This window comes from Homalodisca vitripennis, chromosome 3 (assembly GCF_021130785.1).
Source record: "Homalodisca vitripennis isolate AUS2020 chromosome 3, UT_GWSS_2.1, whole genome shotgun sequence".
Taxonomy (NCBI): domain Eukaryota; kingdom Metazoa; phylum Arthropoda; class Insecta; order Hemiptera; family Cicadellidae; genus Homalodisca; species Homalodisca vitripennis.
This window is the reverse complement of record NC_060209.1, coordinates 75,516,622-75,538,144: the sequence shown is the minus strand read 5'-3', so window position 1 is coordinate 75,538,144 and position 21,523 is coordinate 75,516,622.

Genomic DNA, 21,523 nt, shown 5'->3' with positions numbered 1-21,523 from the left:
GCAAACAGCATATTACTCGTATAGTGCTCGTAGGCCATACGATTCGTTGACTGTTTGTACCATTGGCATTCCTTATTGGAAAGTATGATTGTCTGTAATCCCGATAGAATTACAATACTGTGTGTGTCTTTACTTTACAAACTGTATTCACTATTTATCATTACATTGGCTTAGTGGATCTAAGAATTGTAAAAACCTTAATTTACATCATTAGTATCGTATACCCATCATTGCAAAACCAAACCATTACACACACCCTCGATGGTTTTCTTGGACCTGAAAAATTACACTTTATGTTTAGTACATTGGATTTTGATTCCATTTGGAATAGTTGTGTGCTCTCTCCGCTTGTCATTGTTTCATGTAACAGAACGAGTGGTTCATTTCAGTTATGTCGTAGTGTCCGATGTAGTATTAAGACCAGTCAGCAGCATGCGCTAGTGGTACAATGCATCAAGTAAATGGTAGTTTCTAGGTCTATCCATCGGAATGCACTTTGAGTAGTTTTCTAGTGAGACTTCTGTATTTTTATAATTTCTGTGCTGCCAACATTTGAATAGTTCGGATAAATAAATATAAAATATTTCAACCTTGTTTCCAGTTCAGGAACTGTTTCAAGAGCTAATTTTCAGATAACTTAAAAGTATTACTTCGCAATAAAAGATGTATATCTATCTATCAAATTTATCTTTTATGTGTATACTCGTACATGCCAAATCTTGTTGTATACTCTAAGTATGAAACATCCAAACATCTATGTAAAATTGCGTATATATTATTAATAAGTATCCATATCAATTCCATACTATGTTTTGAGTCTGATAACAGGACAGGAATTTTCCATACATGTTTGTACCTTGATATGAAGTTTCATGTAAAATAAAACATTTAGTCTTAAAATTGTTTATACTTATTTACCCAATAAATAATTATGCAAGATTCTAAGTAGGTTCCTTAAAAATCATCCTTTAAGTAAAAAAATGTACAGAAATCGTAAATTATATTTTTTCCTATACAAAATAAAAGTTACCTGCATGCATAAATACAACCATCTAAATTATAAAAAAATGCGAGAATTATAAAAATGACGACTGAGGGTTTTGCCTTTCCTGTAAAAGGACTCCAACATATTTACTCTCGGAAATCGTAGAATGAAAATCCATTCTTGAGAGGAGAAAGTCTATTAGAGTCTTAAGATGGTGGCGGTATCTAGATTCGAAATTGGTCTTCTCCTAAACAACTAAATACAAACTTTGGAAATATTTATTTTTCTCTGCAAATTACAGACCGTTAATTATATGCGTACAAAATGTAATGCCGTTTTTTGGCTTTGAGATATTTATAAAGATTTCTTAACCCAGTGGAAACATTACAGGTGTTATTACAATAACATACAATGATGATTGTTTTAAAATAAAATTGCTTCAATATTTTCTATTTATACCAAGTAAAAAACCCTGGGTAAAATTTAAGTTTGTACCTTCTCGGGAAGGGGGTGAATCGGAAACGAGACTTTGAGGTAGTAACAAAACTATAGGTTACGTTAAAAGAAAAGTATTGTTTATTGGTTAAATAGTAGTAGATACCTGGTTTTGAATGTTACACATGGGTTATATAATTGGCATACTTATTTATCTATTAATAGTTTACTGAACTAAACTTTAATAATTAGAGCATGAGATTTATTCTACATTTCACTTGAATTACAAAGATAAGCACTGGTTGAGGCGAAACAAGGGACGCCTGATGGGGAATAGACCTTAATAATGGAGGCTGTGTTTCACACTAAATAATTATCAGCTTATTGAAGGGTTATGTATCTGTGAGCTTATGTTCGTATTGCTTCATTAGTACTTGTAATCAGTACTTGTAATCGATACCATAACATTACTCGTGGGGTGAGAAGTTTCAGGTTGTGCATTGGTATATATCAACCAAATTAATTAAATTGTGAGTAAATAAATATGTCAGGTGTTTACATTCTTAAAAATATTTCTTGTAAGGACATACAACTTTAACAACCAAGTGTTTCGTATGTCATATAACAAATTACTGAATTTATTTTAATTTATTAATTATAATCTCTAGTTTGCACAGTTATATACATAACGTAGTATAATCTGTTTTTAAACCTAAGTTACAATTAAATGACATCAATCAGTATTGCAATTCTAAATTAATTTTGCGTCAATATTTACACTATTATGGAGATGTTTTTTCATTTTTATATAATATTTACGGTCATATTCACTCATGTTTAGGTCTTCAGAAGTTTTATTCCACCACTTTTGTAAAAACAAAACCAGAATGTGAAAGGTCAACCGAGTATAGTATTTCTTGTCTCGAATGATACTCAAATAACTAGTATCAGAATTGACGGGAGTGAGAACAGGTCCGGCGACTTTGATTTATATAGTATTTTTCTGATACAGTGCAGGTATGACAACGTTAAAACGTGGTAGGAACACGTAACGCCAATTGTCGCGTAAGACTTCACTGAGGTTGCTTGCAAAGTTTCAAATATTTTATTAAGCTACATTTGTTACTAAGTCAGATGTTGAAATGTCATATCATCGTAGTCAGTTTGTTTGTAAAATGTTCTGTTTGCAATTTTCTTATTTTACATAAATGTGACCAATGTAAAAATCTTCGCTAACGCTTAGCCAAATCCCATGGAGTAACGAGCCCCATTGCTTCATACCTGCTTCATGCACATTTTCAAGTTTATAGATCTGTAACCTACGTTCTCGATTGAGAGGCTTCGCTAAACGCTCAGCCAATTAATAATGTTAAAATATTTGAGAAAATACGAAAAATGTTATTTCGGTAACTCACATTAGTGGTTTATGACAAAAACAATGTAACTAATTTTAATCCCGTTTTACAGAATTAGGTAGGACAAAATTCAATGTGGTTGAAGGCATACTTTGGTTCCATTGTTTTATAATTAAATAGTACCATTAGTTTTGCCTAATTTTGAATAAGAACTAAATAGCTGGTATGTTGACATAAAAAATAATAGGTTTGGGTAAGAGTAGAAACATGTGTACATGTAAAATGTCCAATACTTCAAACCTGTTCAGGAGCAACTACGACAAATTCTGAGTAATACTCTCTCCATGTGACATTCATTCTCGACGCAGAAATGTTCTGATGTAATATGACATTCCGTAGCTCAGTTTTATTGTCAGAAAGCGGTGTTTTGTGTGGTCTGTCTCTACCCTAGTAGAGGATTACTGTTTCTTTGCCAGAAAATACAGATTTGGGCTATAACGTTATTAGAAACATGCAAATATAACACATAAAAGTAATATATATTACAAATAAACCAGTAAAGTGTACTCGTATACCGTAATTAAAATTTAAGTGTATAACTTACTATATATTTAAAATTACATGTAATTAAGTTCAATTACTCAGTTTAGAGGACAATAGAAATTTAGGTGACAAATAGACACACAGACATAAATAAAATATTTTCAATCCATCGAGGGATAAGCTTCACTAACGGTCAGTCAATAAACAAACATACTTATAGTTTTGACTAGTCTTGATATAACTCTGAATGTAATAGTTATAACTTTTCAATACGATTACATTGTCTTAGGTATAATGGCGGATTAAATAAATTCTTTTTTTTTAGAAGTTGACACTAAAAAAAGATTATACTCGTTCATTCTAACCAATTTATCACGTCGAAGGGAAAAGGAAAAACAGTAAGCAAATTATGTAAGAATTTTGTCTATTCATAGTGGTTCACAATCATTTGTTACAATAAAAATATTTTATAGAATAACATTCTTTTGGGCCAAGAGGAGTAATAAGATTAGGTTTAAAATTTTTTAGGTTAAGAGGTAATATTTAGCAAATGTAACATATAGAGTGTTCCGTTATATATAACTATTTGTAGACAAAATATTAAGTTAATCTTTATGCAATTATATAAATTATCATTCACATCACTCTTTTCAGCAATAAAATTGTAATAAGGGACATACATATATGTAAAAAGTAAAATTTTTAAGTACGGGGAATTTAAATACAATAGTAAGAATAGATTACTTTGAAAACTTTATTGCGATATTACAAAGAAAAAGAAAGAACTCATTGGCCATCTTTTGTATAGTTGTAAAAAGCGTTTAGCAGTAGGCTAAGGCTGCGTATACAAACAATGCATTCATACAAACAACCAAAAGTAAACCATTTTTAAAACGTTCTGTGAGAACAATGACATTGTGAAATGAAGCTGTAAAGTTTTTATTCTTCAGAGGTATAATGGTAAGAGGAAACCTATCGTTTTAGCAAAACAATAACATCGAGGGAACAAAGAAGTTATTAACAGTTATTGTTGTTGTTGAATGTTTGAGAGCGCTTAAGGGGCTCTTGACGCCTTTGTTGTTCGCGTTACTCCTGCAATGTTTCATTTGTTCCAGGTTTTAGATACATATATAGTAATGCGATATACAATTGAATCAAATTATTGTACATGCAGAGGGAAACAGATTAAAACAAAAATAATGTTATGATTTTCCTGTTCAAAAAATGTGAATCAATACCCTGGCTAATCGTTGTTTCTTAATAAACTAAAGGGCCAGGACCACAACAAACAATGTTTTTACTCACTGAGTTTCCAAAATATTTCAGCTATATTGAGATTTTTGCTCTTAAGAAATTCGTGATTAACGCCCTGAAAGGTTCGTGGTAAATTTGTCAACGTAGAAGAACTCCTTTAAAGTCTTTGGAAAGCAGAGACCGATCGGTTTACTTTGACTAAATATTTAATTTTAACGATAAAAATATAGTGATTTATCTTTTTGTCACTTACTCAATCCCGTCACATAGTCTAAGTCACCTTTATGAAGATGAATTCTTGCTTTTAACCTTTAAGATCAAGATGACATGACTATTAAATTTTATTAGTTTCATAATTGAAAAAGAGAGCAATGATAAAAAATAAATAGGAAATAAAATAGTTCAATACAATTAATTCAAAATAACAACTTTTTATTGTAATCATTTTAAATTTTAGTTTAAAACATGTCAACTTTAAGAAAATTTTATAACAGAGATAGGGATCCTATTAAATACCCAACTAGTTATATTGTCTTTAATGCAATATCGAAGAAAGGGAAAAAAACTATTGGAAATAATATAAAATTAAACGCAAATTCTCAATTAAATATTGAAATTTATTCTAATCGACTAATACAACTGAGAATGTATCTTTTCATATTTTTAACGCAAGAATATTTTCAATATGACTATCAATTTCAAAACTATAGTCCTGAATAATTATAACTAATACGGTTCAACAAAGTATTGATCACATCGAATAAATACAAAAACTTTCAGAACCTATTTAATGAAAATAACCAACAGCCTTTGTTAGTATGTTTTAAAACGTCTTTAAACAATACAATTTTAACATATATATGACTAACAAGTAAGATTTCAGTTATCTAGAACTGTTAATTAGAAATGTAATCTTTTCGCATTAGTTATTATAGTTAATTTATGTTTTATTATTAATTAAGACAACCTTCGTATTGGAGCAAATAACGTATACTTAATATAGACAGGAAAATAATGAAATATTCAATCATGTAAATGTTTTAATGTATGGCGAAAAGCATTAATGAAACTTATTTGTATGTTGATTGCTGCATATACGTGGTTTTGAACCGGAGTTACAGTTTAACTGTTTTCAAGCAGTTGAATACCTCATTGTTATTTTGAAAGCTAGCGCTTCTCTCATACGAGTAAAGTTCTATTTACATGCAAATATGTAGAGCCCAGCGATGTGTTCGTGTATCTTTATTCAAGTTCTCTTTTAGACCCTGCACAAAGATTTTTCAGTTACAAAATTCTTACCATAAAAAGACTGTTTTCTTTAGTACATATTGTTGAATATTGTGATGGTTCAAAGTAAGTAAAATTTGATCCTCTTTAAGAAGTTAATTTTCTTGTAGATCGTAGTTGTAGTCCAAGACCCGAGAGCCAATGTGTATTGCTTAAAGACTATTATTAAAAATTTTTTATTAGATCATATTTTTTTAGCTCGATACCATAAAACTAACCGTCAGACAAGGAGACACTGTTGTCAAATCAAGTTAGCGAACAACATAAAACCTAACCATTTGGCTGAAAATGGTCTCAGACTATCTCTTTTAATTATAAGATCATTTTGACGTTTACGTGTTTGTTTGCTCGATGAGGTATCCTTTAACAAAATAATTATTGTTTAATATTTTTAACCCTTTTGATTCTCTCCCATTCGCCTCCCCACACCATCAAAACTAGTTCGGCTGACAACTTTTTATATTTGTATATATTCTTTTTGATACTGGAATATGGTATTCTTATTTCAATTTAATTTCACAGTGGCTTCAACTGCCTGTTTTTTTATAATTATTGAATCAATAATTGGAGGTAATCCATTATTTCGCTGTATTATCAACAAAAAACCATGGTATCAAAACTGAAGGTTCTGGGATCTTGTCATGAATATCAATCATATAAATAAATAAATCTATTCAACATTATGTATACAGTATACACATAAAATTGCTATAATTGTCTATAATAAGGACAGTGCACTTTAATTTTTCTTTATTTACTAACAAGAGCCATTGACCAAGAGAAAAGTAATTTCATGATGGCACTCACAGACTTCATTTACCGTGCGAATGCCACAAGGCGAGAACTACTTGACAACTTTAAATGAACTTTTAAAATAGTTTCTAGTGAGGAATGGTCATTTTGCGTGAAACAGATTCTTTTGTCTCTTAGAAATAAAAGTAATAAAATTAAATAATGAATAACAACTAATAATTGTGCATTTGTGTTTAAGTTTAAAATTGAAGTTAAAATACAAGAATGTACATCAAAGTAGTATTTTACGAGAAGTGTCTCTTTTAAGGTACAAAAGTGCATCATTTATGCTCGACTGCGACAGTTCTACTGTGACATATAACTATGGTAAATATCTGAAATTCTTTTATTAATTAAAATCAAACAACTTCATTAATAAGTTTTTAGCAAAGAACCTTCATTCTTAAATAAGCTAAAATATTCTGCTGAAGAGACTATAAAATGATAATCATTAAATATTTACATATTAGTATCGTCTCATATAGTAATACTAATATAATTTATTTTTAGACACAAATAAAACAAAATCTTCCGATTCTCAGTATTGGGTTGGTATGATGAAAATATTGCTAGATAGTCCTTATTCTATCATAAGAAATCATTAATAGCAGATAAGTGATCGACTGACACAGATTTTATATTTAGATAAATGTGTTGGATTATGAAATTAGATTGGTATTCATGACATTTTGAACTTTTACTACAGAATGCTTTAAGCCATTCCTATCAACCATATTTTTATTACACCAAAGAAGTTTATTCCATTAGGTAACATGTGAAATGTGGCAAACATATTTCACCCTCAGAGCAGTTAATTGTCAAAATACTAACAATAATAACTTTCAGAAATTTGAAATTCTTTATAAAAATCCAGGAGTGCCTTCATGTTTTGGTTGCACCATTCAACGCAACTATAAAATATGATGAAATTCCTCCCAAGCCCGATCTGAAACGCAATATCAGCGAATTGTATTTCGAGAATGTGTTGTCATCAGTTTTATAAATGTTCAATTTTAAAGGCAGGCATCCGAAGGTAAACATTTAATTTGTGATACAATAACATCTTGTGTTTCATGATATTGAACTACTGGTTATAACAAGGTAGTAGATGTACGCTACACTTCGTTTCGCGTAACAGGCTTAGCTAAGATTGCTTAAAACATTTAAAATATATAGCTAATTTGAAAAAAAGAAATTCTACATCCCACCGGAAGACGAAAGAGAAATTGCGTCAGCCACCAATGACGCTAAGCCAAATTCCATGGCTGGACGTGCACCATCTTAAAGCAATCACATATAAATGAAATATTTATCAAAAGATTATGTCTCATGATAAATTTACATCTTCAGATAAAAAAGCATGGCATAGTTAAAATAATAAAAGTTCCGGTATTATAATGCAAGAATACTCCGAATCTGAATCTTATTACCGAGTTTGAACATAGGCTTTCGACCCTTGTATTTTTTTTCTTTACTCTATGAATAAAATGTCAAACTTTAAAACCTCACAAGATCGTACTCAATCCACTTACAAATTTATTTATTCTGATATTTTCTCGTTGTCATCATAGTTATACATGCGACTAATATAAAGATATTTGCTACCGCTTAAACAATTAAGATTGGGTTACATGCACTGTCATCGAACTCAGTGTTGCTTATATATTGATGAGGCTGCAGGGAAAATTTCAAGTCTATAGGTTAGTTAGTTTTCGAAACATCCTGCGGACGGACAGAGAGACAGAAATTTATGTTTTCCATCCACGCGAGTGTCAGGCTTTACTAACGTTTAGCAATAATTCCTTAATTATTTTAATGAATATAACATTTAATTCCTTATAATATTATAATTCTAACTAAATCAAGATCTTATACTTAAGTTGTGCTGAGTGGTCTTCCATACCTTGCAATGATAGAGGCGACTGTTTTGTAACAAGACTAATCGTACTCTTTCTAGTATAAGTGGTCCTGGTGTATAATATGGCCTTTTCTGTCTATATACTGGCAATGTAGTAGTAGAATATCAGTATTAATACGCAACATTTAGGTGGTGATTGAACACCTGGTTTTTGTTCTCTTAAAATAAGAAGCTTATAAATTGCACATAGTCCTCTAAGGACCTTTACGCTGCTTCCAAAGTGACGAGATATTCTGGATGGGTAAGGTTGGGAGTAGGGGCCGCCTCCTATCGACATCCATGAGGAAGAATTAGGGCACTGGAAGAAGAAGGGAATGCCAGCTCTGAACCAGCCTTTCCAGTCAAAGCAGGCCGGGGGTGGCATACCCGTGTTGCTATCAAGAATCTCTGAGGCTATGAAACGAACCCTACCAACTTCAACAGTAATCTCCCGTAGTAGACTAGACCTATCGAATTGCCCTTGCTCCTCAGAATCTCGACATTTGCAGTTAGTGATGTGCTCCTCATGGATACCCATAGGGTTACCCTGATTTCAGTGACACATCGGTTTTTGCTGTGCCCAATGGTAGGTTCAACTGGAAGGTATGAACCAGCCAGAAGTGATCCCTGCTTGGTTTCATGTTTAGGATGCTACTTCATGCTGATATCAACTCAATAATGATCTCGAAATGTTAATATCATATATAGATAAATGTTTGTTTTCTGACTTACATGATCGTTGCCATGACAACGCCTAAACAAAGGAAACAACCAAAGAATTGTTTTTAATATTTCAAGAAAATATAGGCCTTTAACCCTTTGCACTCGAGAGTAAAGCCTTTGCGTAACATATTATTAAGGGTATGCATCAAAATATGTTACAATTAGATTAAAAATATTAATAACATCCAAAACTGGCCAAGGAATGGCTGATAAAATAAATATAATATATAAATAACATTATCAAAACGGTTTTCATTCAGACTAAGAGACTGAAGAACCGCTCATATTTAGTAGAGTTTAGATCACTGTAAACGCCTAAGGTATACCAATTTCATAGTAAATTTGTTTTTGTTTGGATTAGACAAAGAAAGCGTTTAGTGTCTGTACAAGGTAATGATCACATTATGCACATGAAATGTATTAGGAAAAATTGGCCATAGGTGAGCACAAAGCCAAAAATACTATAAAATTCGACCAATCATATACTCGTACTTGTGTACCACTTGCAAAAGTTAAATATTACTATAAAATAGTAATAAGCAAAAAATCTTATAAATAATCAAAAGAAAATTATACAAAATATTTCAGAAAAGAAGCAAAAATCTTGTTTCAAAATCTTCTACAGAAAGTGGTTTTTCACAGATTCTTCACAATTTAAAATACAATGTAAACTTCAAACACATTTTTGACCTTATTTTTACTTTGAGATACTTTTATTGTTTATTAATTACACAAAATGAATATTACATTAACAATTTATTGGCTACTTATTTAAAATGGGACACCTCCCATAATCTTATCACCAAAAATAAGGCATAACAGATTTTGATGTTTAACATTGTTCTTATAAGGTACATCTCAGAGTTACTGCGGGTTCTATTTTATTTATTAGGATACTTATGCTCTGTTTTGAGGGTGTAGTAAAAAGGGTGTTACATTTATTCACACCTTTTATATTATAAAACCTGTGTGAAATACTATGTCTGCGTGCATCACAAGAGTAAACTTGAAGTGAATACATTTAGATTCACAATTATTTGTTTCACTAGCAAATACAAAATTGATTCTGGAACAGGAGAGTCTTTTTGAGATCAACAATTGTGTCCAAAATTTGAAACAGCCTCAATCTCAATATAAATTCTGAAAAATCAAATTTAAATTTCTAAATTTTACTTTGTGTTCAGTAGACAGGCATGATGAATCATCTGTCATGTTGGGAGACACAATGCTGTAAGAACTCTACTGTTCGAAATTCCAGGGAATATGTTTCGATTGAGGGTTTGGAGTGATCTCGTCGACCAAATTTGCTCCAAATTCGTCTCAGGCTCTTATGTTTTGAGGTCCCTAGCCAAATACTCCACTAGTCAGCTTCTCATGACGGCGCATTATGACTCGATTTAACCCTAACTCACTTACGGGCTGATGTTGTAGAGGGCTTCTGCGATGAATCAATTCAGAAGAGTGTTAAAACTGCAAAAACAAGCTATCTGCATTATTGCTGTGTTGAAATTCAGAGATTCGTACAAGGAATCCAACAAAAATTTTCAAACTGTTGATGCTTCCCAGTCTCTACATCTTGGAAACAACTCTATTTTGTATGTCTGAAAGTGCCAATACGAATGACCGAGACATGCATGCGTGTAAGACTAGAGGAAGTGATAAACACCGATCTGGAAGCCGCAGAACGGTGGTTTATGAACGCTTGCCCTCGCAGGTCCGTTTTGTAAACAAATTACCAGATTCAATCTAACATTCTCCAACTCGTGTTAAAACTCGTTTGCAACGCTTTTTAGTATATCAATAATTTTATAATGTTGACCAGTTTTTGGCATATGACTGGGAGATCACTAATTACAAAGACTGATTGCCTTCCTCGCTGGAAGTGGGAATAATTGGTGAATGAATGCATTATGCAAGCTTTGTCTTTGAATGAGCTTTTGTTGGCGTGTATGACAAACTTTCAGAAAGTAAAAAGTTGACATTTACTTTTGCATTGTAAAATGTTCAGGAAATAACAATTTGATTTAATCAAAATGTGAAGGATGAAGTTTTGAGTTCATTCCTCCTTATTTGTCAAGTTTAATTGAAAGAATTTAATGTAATTTTTTTATGATTAGTATCGAATTTTTAGAGGTATAGGTGGTCAAAATGCTTTGGTACAGTACAATCCGATACCATCACTGAATTGAACTTAACAATGTGAAGCGAGAACAAATGTTGCGGTGCGATGTTCATTTAAAATCATATCAATCACTGTCAGTTCTCCCAATACAATATATCACAGTGGAAGATCAAATATAATGTATCTCTTTTTCATACCTCATACACGATTTACTTGTGAGAATACAAAAGTAAAGCAGTTACTTAAATATTTATGAATTTTTTCTCTAAAACAAATTAAGCTAATAACAAGTTATTTTTCAAATACTTTTATTAATTTTGTATGTTGCATTTATGTCAAGTATTTTACACGTTTTTAGACAGATTATGTGTAATTAAAATTGTGTTTGAGCAAATCCCCACATTTTTAAACGGTGTGCATCGTAGTATTATTATACTGTCGGTATTCCGAAAGCACAGCGTTATTATCAATTTTTTTAAAAGTACGATATATTTAATTTCTCAATATAAATTCCATTCTGCGTCTTGGTTATTCAAAGGAATCCTTTTCTCTTTGTCATCGGTTCTTACAATGAGTCCTCACATGCGTCGAGTTTTATGAAATGGGAAATGTAACCATGCCTCTGCACAGAACTAGTTTTTTGGGGAAATCTTTTACCTTAAAGCTTTTAAACTACATAATGAGTTGCTTGATGCCATGCAATCTGAAGCTCATTTCTCCTGTCTTAGGTAAAAGGTATAGAAACTACTTATTCCGGAATCACTGCAACGTATGAGAGTTTTATCTAGCAAAAACAAATAATCTTCTTACAGTCTAAAGATGCTTGAGTCTGGTGAAGCTAAGCAAATTCTTTTGTCGGAGCTTAATTAGGAAGCGATATGGTAACTTGTTTACAAGGAATAAACAGTAGAACAACAAGTGTTAAAAATAGTGGCAGTTTGTATCATGTATTGCTACGCTTTTATGACTGGTTTTACTTTGTAACGATAATGTTATTTTTGCTGACTGATTGACTGTATTAACACCAGTTGGTGGCTCTCTGTAGAATTTGCAAGGAACAAATATGGTAACTACTTATTAATTCAAAGAGATAAACTATTTTACAATAACGGGATCTATACATGGTTTATGAAAACTGCTGGTCTTACAAATATTTCAAAATTAAACTTCAAGTCCTGGTGTCATTTCGTTTTTATGGTCAACCTGTTAAGGACGAAAAAATTAAAAAAAAGGAAAATAAGGGTTAGAAAATAATATATCACGAGTATATGTAAGATATATTTACTAAAATGTAAAAAATATTTGAGAATAACTTGTAAGAATCAGTATTCTTACACTTGTTCTCTTTTTACTCTAAATTCTATTGTACGAGATCCAATTTCTGGTGAATGACTTCAGCAAAAAGAATTGACGTAATGTATAAAACTCATTTATGAGTACAATAAATCGTGCTTTGAGACAGTAAAATATTTATCTACTCATATCAATATTTTAATCATATCAGTTTTTTAAAACAAATGTTTAATGTGTATGACGTTTCTATGTTTACTTTTAAGACATTTTGAAGATATCATGAACATACTTACATAGTCATGATAAAGCATTTCTTTGTGTTAAGCTTGATTATAGTATAAACATTTTGGTTGACAGTGTAAATCTTTTATTTGTTTATATTAAGGATTTTTTTAAGTTGTAAAGTTATTCTATTGCAATAAGCATGTTCTGAAGCATTAGCTGGATCTTTAAGTTTGTATAATGAAAATAGGTGTTAACAAATATGCATTGGAAAGTCAACTGGAATAAACTTGTGATAAAAACAAAATTATTAGGAATTTATGTTTGCAGTACAATAAAGATTAGAAATCAAGGAGAGAAGGAAAGGTAGGAAGTTTGCTGATTACTGACTAATCCTTGTAGACAACTTTACTTTGTAGGAGACACGGGACCTAATCCCAACATCTCTCGTAGCTCTGGTTATCATCTATTTTTCATTCACTGAGGCTGATAAAGCTACAAAGGCGAATTCTTGTCATTTACTAAGCTGGTGATATGTCAAGCTTAAACTACCCAAGATCTCTGTACTTATGATGATGAATTCTTGCACCAAGTGGTTTTAAACAATTAGAAGACGATTCTTTGTTTGAAGTTTGTTTTAGATGTTGGAAGGATAGCGGAGGAAACAGGATTTTTCCAGATATTTGTCATCGTCGATTTAATACAATCAGTAACATTACGTTTTGAGATCTGAAGTCTGATCTATTTTTCAGGTAAATGACTAAACTAGGAATAGATATACGACAGGGTTGTTGTGGTCCTTGACTTATGCACTTCAAAACGCTATGGTATGTTTTGTTTACTTTAACCTAGATTGCAGTCTTTCATTAGTTTGGTTATGGCCCGGAAACATCCTGTTTCCTTAGAAGACGATGATACTATGTTAATTTTGAAATAGAGTTGGCATTTATGTGCTATTTATTTTTTGCGGTGTTATTTTTTATGTTTATAGTCTCAGCCTTTTAAGATGCCTTCAGAGGAAAAATAATTATTATTTATCATTCCATGAAATAGTTAAATTAGGTATTGTAGGCAGTAATTTTCAGAAAAATGTTACCAAGTTCAAGAAAACCCCAAAGTAAAATTTTGAAGTAACTAATTCTTTTGGAGGACTATGAATGTATGTTTTGCACAGGGTAAAACTTTCGTTTCGCGTTAAGAAGCACTATGCTTGTTCGCTCTGTAGCCACTAGCGGCAGGTCTATCGCAGCAATTTATATGTCAGGCGTATCTCCATTCAGTGACTATCCAGCCGTCCTAGTGAGAGGTTACTGTCGCTCCTTGTTGTAGTGACTATTTCTTTGGCGGGCTGTTATGCACGTTGAGAAAACTTTAGTTTCGCATCACACATGTTTATGTTTTCTAAATGCTTTCAAAGTAGAATGACAGCTCTTCCGAAATGGTAAACAATCCGTTATATAAACATCTGATCGGAACTAACAAAAGTTGGCGTTAATGAAAAATGTATTGGGAGAGATTTAATTAGAAATATAAACCACAATAACATACAACATTATATACGATAAGGAAAATAACGAACCGATTTTTTAATGTAGTAATGTTTTAAATTGATTTGTTTTTAGGTAACTGTTTGATCAGTTTACTCATATTAATATTAACGTAAATGTTGTCCGAATCATCGCCTCGTCTGGATCTATCTCTGCTTCTGCATACTTTCTTTGATTATGAAATTTTTTATATTAAGTTACTTACGCTTTATATAAGTTAAGTGACTTTATATATATATATATATATATATATGTTAAGTGACTTTGTATACCCTATACAGTTTTGTTTTTCTATTTAATGTAGACGAGAATTAATGCTTCGTCAAAAATTTTTTATGATTATTTAACGAATTGCGGCAAAATAATTATTAAAATAGGACCCTGATAGCGTGTCCCTGATGGAGAAAAATGATGATATAACTGTCCAGATGGAAAATATTATGAGGCCGTATTTTAGGGTTCCATAACTGTCTTGAGTATTAGGCCTGTTTGGACATTGAGTATTATTGATCTGTATTTTATGATTTTTCGTATACTCATGTAGATGACCACTAAAAGGTCTCTACTAAATAAGGAAATGTAAGTATATGGAACTCTTAAAGAATATTATAAGATAAGAATAATAATAAGCCTTAACGGAATTGGACAATTCTGTAACATTGCCTACTACATATTATTTTTTTGCTCTCTTAGGACTAGAAGCTTTAAAAATTGCTCCACTAGTCCTATTAGGATGACGCTACTACCGGATTGACAGGATATTTTTGATGGGTAAGCTTAGGAGTAGCGGCCACGTCCTTTCAAGATTCATGAGGAAGAAGGAGAAGCTAGGTCTGAACCAGCCTCTCCAGTCAAAGCAGGCAGAGGGTGGCAAACCCTTATGTCTAGGCTGGCAAGATCCTTTGACTCTTAGGGAATAAGCCCCACCAACTCCCGCAATAGACTAGACCTGTCGAATTACCCTTGCGCCCCAAAATCTCGACATTGGCGGTTAGTCATGAGCCACTCCTGGACAACCATAAGGTGGTTCTATCTATCTGGACAAGATTTGTGTGAAACATCGGTTTTTGCTGTGCCCATTGTGGGTTTAACTGGAAGGTATAAACAAGCCAAAAGCGAACCGTCCTGAGGAACTGTACGATATATTGTTAACTGATATTTCCATTTTATGCAAGGGTCTTATAACAAAATTGAGCAATTAGATTATACACAGGACAAATATATCCAACAACAATTTATAAAGATAAATACTCCCAAAACAGTATTACGTGATAATTATTAGAGACGGGGAGAGGGTTTATGAAGGAATATACATACATCTTCTACCCTAAATTATTTATAAATTTACAGGGCAGGATGATAATTTCCATAATATATTATAATTTATAAATGATACAAGTGATCCCCAGAAATGATCCTCTTATGTGGGTATTTCAATATTGAAGCAGAGGAAATTTATGTATTCAAGTTAAATAAATGGGTACTGCATATGACATGTAATTAGCCATTCCAACCTATCGTTTCATATAATTTTATTTTGTCCTTTGAATTATGCCTTCTTCAAGAAGTTTAAAGTATTATAACTTACTAGCAGTTATCCGGGCGTTGTACACAATTTCGAAGCTTTGAACGTGTATGAGTACTTCTGATTCGAGTGAATAATATTTTCAGCGCTAATGTTGAGTTTACCTTGTTACCACGAGCGAGAGATGATGTCAAAACAATTGTATATTGATAAGCATTGTAATTTATTTCAACTTTATTATAGTTTGTGGCATAGTTATTTTGCCTTGTTCCTCAATTCATATATATATATATATATATATATATATATATATATATATATATATATATGAATGTGAAAAATATAACTACTTTAGTCAAAAGATAACTAAGACGGATGTTATAAGCCTTCAAATTTTTAGTTAAAGTCAGATAGTAACTTTGTCTTTGAGATCTGATTTATAGTACTGGCCAAGCAATGCATACTTACTATTTCCTAAAATGTACAGTCAATGGTATATTTCTCCTAAAAGTTTAATTTTCTTATCTGGATATTTTATTCATCTTTGCTCAACAGTAGTTGCAGAAAGGGTTGAAATATAAAGCAATTACTATCAAGCTTACTCTTTGCCTTCAAGACTATGAATTTAAACAAATGGAAAATAGTAGTTAATTTATTTAATCATACATTACTTGTGCTTTCATAAAACAACGTTTAAAAAGGAACAGTTGTGTAAATATAACACGGTTTTTCAATTAATATGTTTTGCTGTAATAAGAATTTAGAGAGACACCAGGATGTGAGTTTTCTCTTCTTTAAAAATCAACAAATCTACAAAATTATACATGTAGCCCGAAGGGTTTTTGAAATAAGAAAAGACATATATTTTAAACAGAGATCCTATGATTGGCCAAGTAATATTTCAGTAAAATCGGTTGAGTAGTTTATATGTGATTGAGTAACACATACACCAACACACATACAACATAAGAATTTTATCTAATAGTACAGATATAGTCTAATGAAATGAGCTTTAAAGATGCCTGCAACGTCATCGCAGGCTGTCACTCGACACGTGGTGTGACGTATTCGTAGATAAAATACTGTTCGAGTAACATTGCACATCAACAAAGTGATAAACCTACCTACGGAATGTTATCCCATGAATTACGCAACAATACGGCAGCAGCATTGGTTGACAGTAGGGATCGCGTAAAAGTGAACTTGAGAATTAGGACGCGTCACTAAGGAAAAATTCTGATCGGTTTTTATGCTGTAGTTGATTGTTACTGTAATAAAGTACATCAACATATCTTAGAAAGGCCAGGCACACCTGCCGCCTAAAGCGGATTATGATTCATTGGGTGTGAGGCTGTTACTTGCGTCCATTAGGCTACATCATTTAATTATACGTTGTACTTCGCATTAGCTAAGTGCTTTCGTGAAGTCTACATCTTATTTATCTCATAATGACAGAATACGTAAATATGAGGTGAGATATTGTAATTTTAGTACATAGTTACTTTTAATACAATAGTAAATGTTGGATTATTATTTAATTATATTCAACAGTGATAAAGTCAAAATAAAAAGTAGGTTTACAGTAAAAAAGAGTATTTTTAAAGTATCAAATGTAAATACATAATTTATGTAGAACTCTTTTCATGTCTAAACACGTTTGGTAAGATTTCGGGTTTGCGCTGAAAAACGACCATTAAAGAAATGACATTAAACATCTTTTAGCAGTTGAAATAAATTTACATAACGCCAAGCAATCCTGTCATTTAGCCTCCTAATGTGTTTGGATTGTATTTATTACTTCTCCATCGTCCCTCCTTTAATGATTAAGTTGCTTTTTAAAAGTGGTTCCAAAAAACTTTCACAATACTAGGAGAACACCAGAAAGGAAAGATGCCTTGACTTTTTGGATTCGATTGAAAATGACTACCATTTTCTGGACCGTGTCATTCAGGTGACGAGTCTTGGGTGTTTGAGTACGTCCCAGATATCAAGCGCCAGAGCATGGAATGGCACACTTCAACTTCTCCATGGCCTGGAAGTTTTTCAAATGCATGCTGATTTGATTTTTGATATTCACGGAATCGTCACAAAGGGTTTCTACCTCAATGCTAAACGGTCAATCAACACTTTACCGGAGGTTCTTGAAAGACTTCGAAAAAGGGATATGCCTGTAAGACTAAACATCAAGAAAAAGTTGGTGTTGCATCACGATAATGCTTCTTGTCAGAAAGCAATTTCCATAAACGAGTTTTTGGCCATAACATACAATTTGCTTTGTACAAGATAAATGGTGATGCTGACGCCAAAGAACCAAAGAAAAATTAAAACCACTAGCAACCGTTCAGTAGGTTAACTGTTTTCGTCTAATAATTGTTGTTACTGGCAACATGCATTAAACGTTACTTTCCTTATAAACTATCTGAAGAAACATGAGGAGTGCTCTGTTCAAATAAATAGAGATAAATACAACCAATAACGACCATTCCAGTTAATATCTATCTTAACCTTCTTCCATTAAAAGGATCCCAAACAATGTTTGAAATGGACATCCTGTGCTGAAATGATCCATATGCAATAAATTACTCTATGAATGGAGTTGTTTTACTAATATAAGCTGTTCACATACAACAATAAACGTTGTTTATGTCGAGAGATAACAACAAAGTAAGGCTTAACATTTGTTGTACAGCATTTGTGCTTTATCGTTTCTTTATAATTCAGCCAAATCTCTTATGAAAGGAGTGAAATTTAAACATGTAGAACATTTACTAACGGTAATTTTAAAAGGCCTTTGGTAATGATGCCTATGTGATTCTGTTTAAATCTTAATATACGTTTTAATACATAAGCATAATATATTGCCTCGTCGCACACCATTTGTTGATTTTTGGATCAGAAGTGTTAAGAAATTGCATGTTTACTAAATATGTATACTATACATGTTTACTGCCATTAAAAATTACATTAACATTGCAGATAGTTTTTTATTGTTCTATTCTGTGATATTCCGAATTTTTGGTTTAAGTATTTTATGAAATATTATAATGGAAAAATTGCAATTGTGGAATAGCAGAGAACTACAATAGGTGCTGAATAATTAAAGGGTAACGGCATACCACCATTCAAATAATAGCATTTAAACTAATATGTGGCTGAAAGGTGGGCATTTTTTACAGTTGTGTGAGTAGCAACAAAAGTTTCATAATGTCCTAAAAACTAAAAATATATATCCAGATCACACAAGTTGTTATACGGAAGTACTATTACAAGACCTGTAATTTTATATTTAAAGCATAGGTTTAAAACATAGGAAAAGGCTATACAGTAAACTCTTAGTGGAAACGGTTATACTCAAAAAAGCATTTATGAGATATCTCTAGCGTTATTTGCACATTTATACGTCATAAAAAGCGCTTTAAATTATACATTAAACTAATTCTTATTCCAGTTTGTCGAATGTAATTCTAAATTACAACAAAATTAAGACAGATTAAATTTATAACATTAGACATAATACATCATAATGCTGTAGATTATGATCTATTAGATTATTAATTAGATCTGATGTTTACTCAACTATAACTAATAGCTTAAATAGTTCAAAAAAACTAACATTCCACAACGAAGATAAGAAAAATAAAAACGCATTACACAAGTTACAAAATAAAAATGTGTTTTATTTAAAATCAGACAAAGGAAATTCAATAGTAATCTTGAATCAAGATGATTATTATGAAAGAGTAAACAGTATGTTAAGTAAAGGACCATACAAACTTTTAACAAAAAACCCACTTACAAAATTTACCCATTCAACTTCAGAGTCTATGAGACAATGTAAAATAGTAATCAATAGTGAAATATGTAGAAAGCTTATAATATCAAACCCCATTCTACCTCGATTATACTGTTTACCAAAAGTTCACAAACCTGGAAAGGAAATGAGACCTATAGTGTCACCAATAAATTCTCCAACATATTTACTGTCTAAATGGTTGCAAACCAGACTTAAAGAGCTACCACAATTTCCTTCATTAGCAATAAAAAACCGACATGAATTTTTAAATTTAGTAAAAAATATTGAAATTGAAGATGATGAGTACTTAGTATCTTTTGATGTTACTTCTCTATATCCTAACGTACCTATGAACACTACTATTCTCTTAATACAAGATTGGCTTCAGTCTATACATTTATCAAGCAAAGAAGTTGAAGAGTTCATGCTTCTAATTAATCTATGTATGAATCAAAATTGTTTTCAATTCAAAAACTTATTTTATTTTCAAACTAATGGAACAGCAATGGGAAATCCTTTGTCATGCTTCATTGCAAATATTTTCATGAGTCACTTTGAAATTTTAGTGAAAGAATCTCTACCATACTTTCCAAGAATTTGGATTAGATATGTTGATGATATATTTGCAGTGTTCAACAAAAATGAAAACCTTAATAACTTTATAAATCACCTAAATTCATTTTACTCCAGCATAAAATTTACTCATGAAATTGAATCCAACAACTCACTTCCATTTTTAGATATTTTAGTAATAAAAAACACAATTTCAAAGCGATTAGAATTCGATATATATCGTAAACCAACACACACTGATCGTTATATAACAAATGACTCAAATCATCCACCAACACAAAAACGAGCAGTCTTCCATTCATTGATATATATATATATATATATATATATATATATATATATATATATATATTATCCACTCCTCTATCACAAGAAAAATCCAAAAAAGAACTTCAGCATATAAAAGATGTTGCCGTTTTTAATGGATATAAAACAGATTTAGTCGAACATATATTTAAAAAATCAAAAAGAAACATGACAAAAAGTCAAAGACAACACTTTTACCTATTAAAGATACAAACACAAATTGGATAAGCACTACATGGACAAATATATCTAAAGATGTACAAAAATCATTCAAAAAACATACAAATAAAAACGTCACATATAAAACAACAAGTCAATTGAAGAATAAATTGAAAAATCCAAAAGATGAAGAAGAAATTATTAATAAATCAGGTATATACCAAATTAAATGTGATGACTGCAACAAAAAATACATTGGACAAACAAGAAGAAAAATTCATACACGATATAAAGAACATTGCTCCCACATCAAATTCAACAGAAAAGAAAAATCTGCCGTCGCACACCACTGCATCAATACTGGACACACTATATCACAGAAAAACTTAAAACTATTAAAACATGTTAACACTCCAAAATATTTAAATGCAAGGGAGTCATATTACATAAATCAAACAAATACAGATGATCTACTAAATCAAGAAGATGGAACAATTCAAAATTCAATATTACTTAAACGAAGATTACAAAAATAACATTCAAAATTTATATAGTATAATACCAGTAATAATTTAATTATATTTACACACTACGCCACACAGGACAAATTAATATTAAATCACATATGTTAACTATTATTAATAATCAAATTTACTTTTGTATTTATTTTGTGATGTGTCTGAAGAAGATATCTTGGATATCGAAAGGCCTC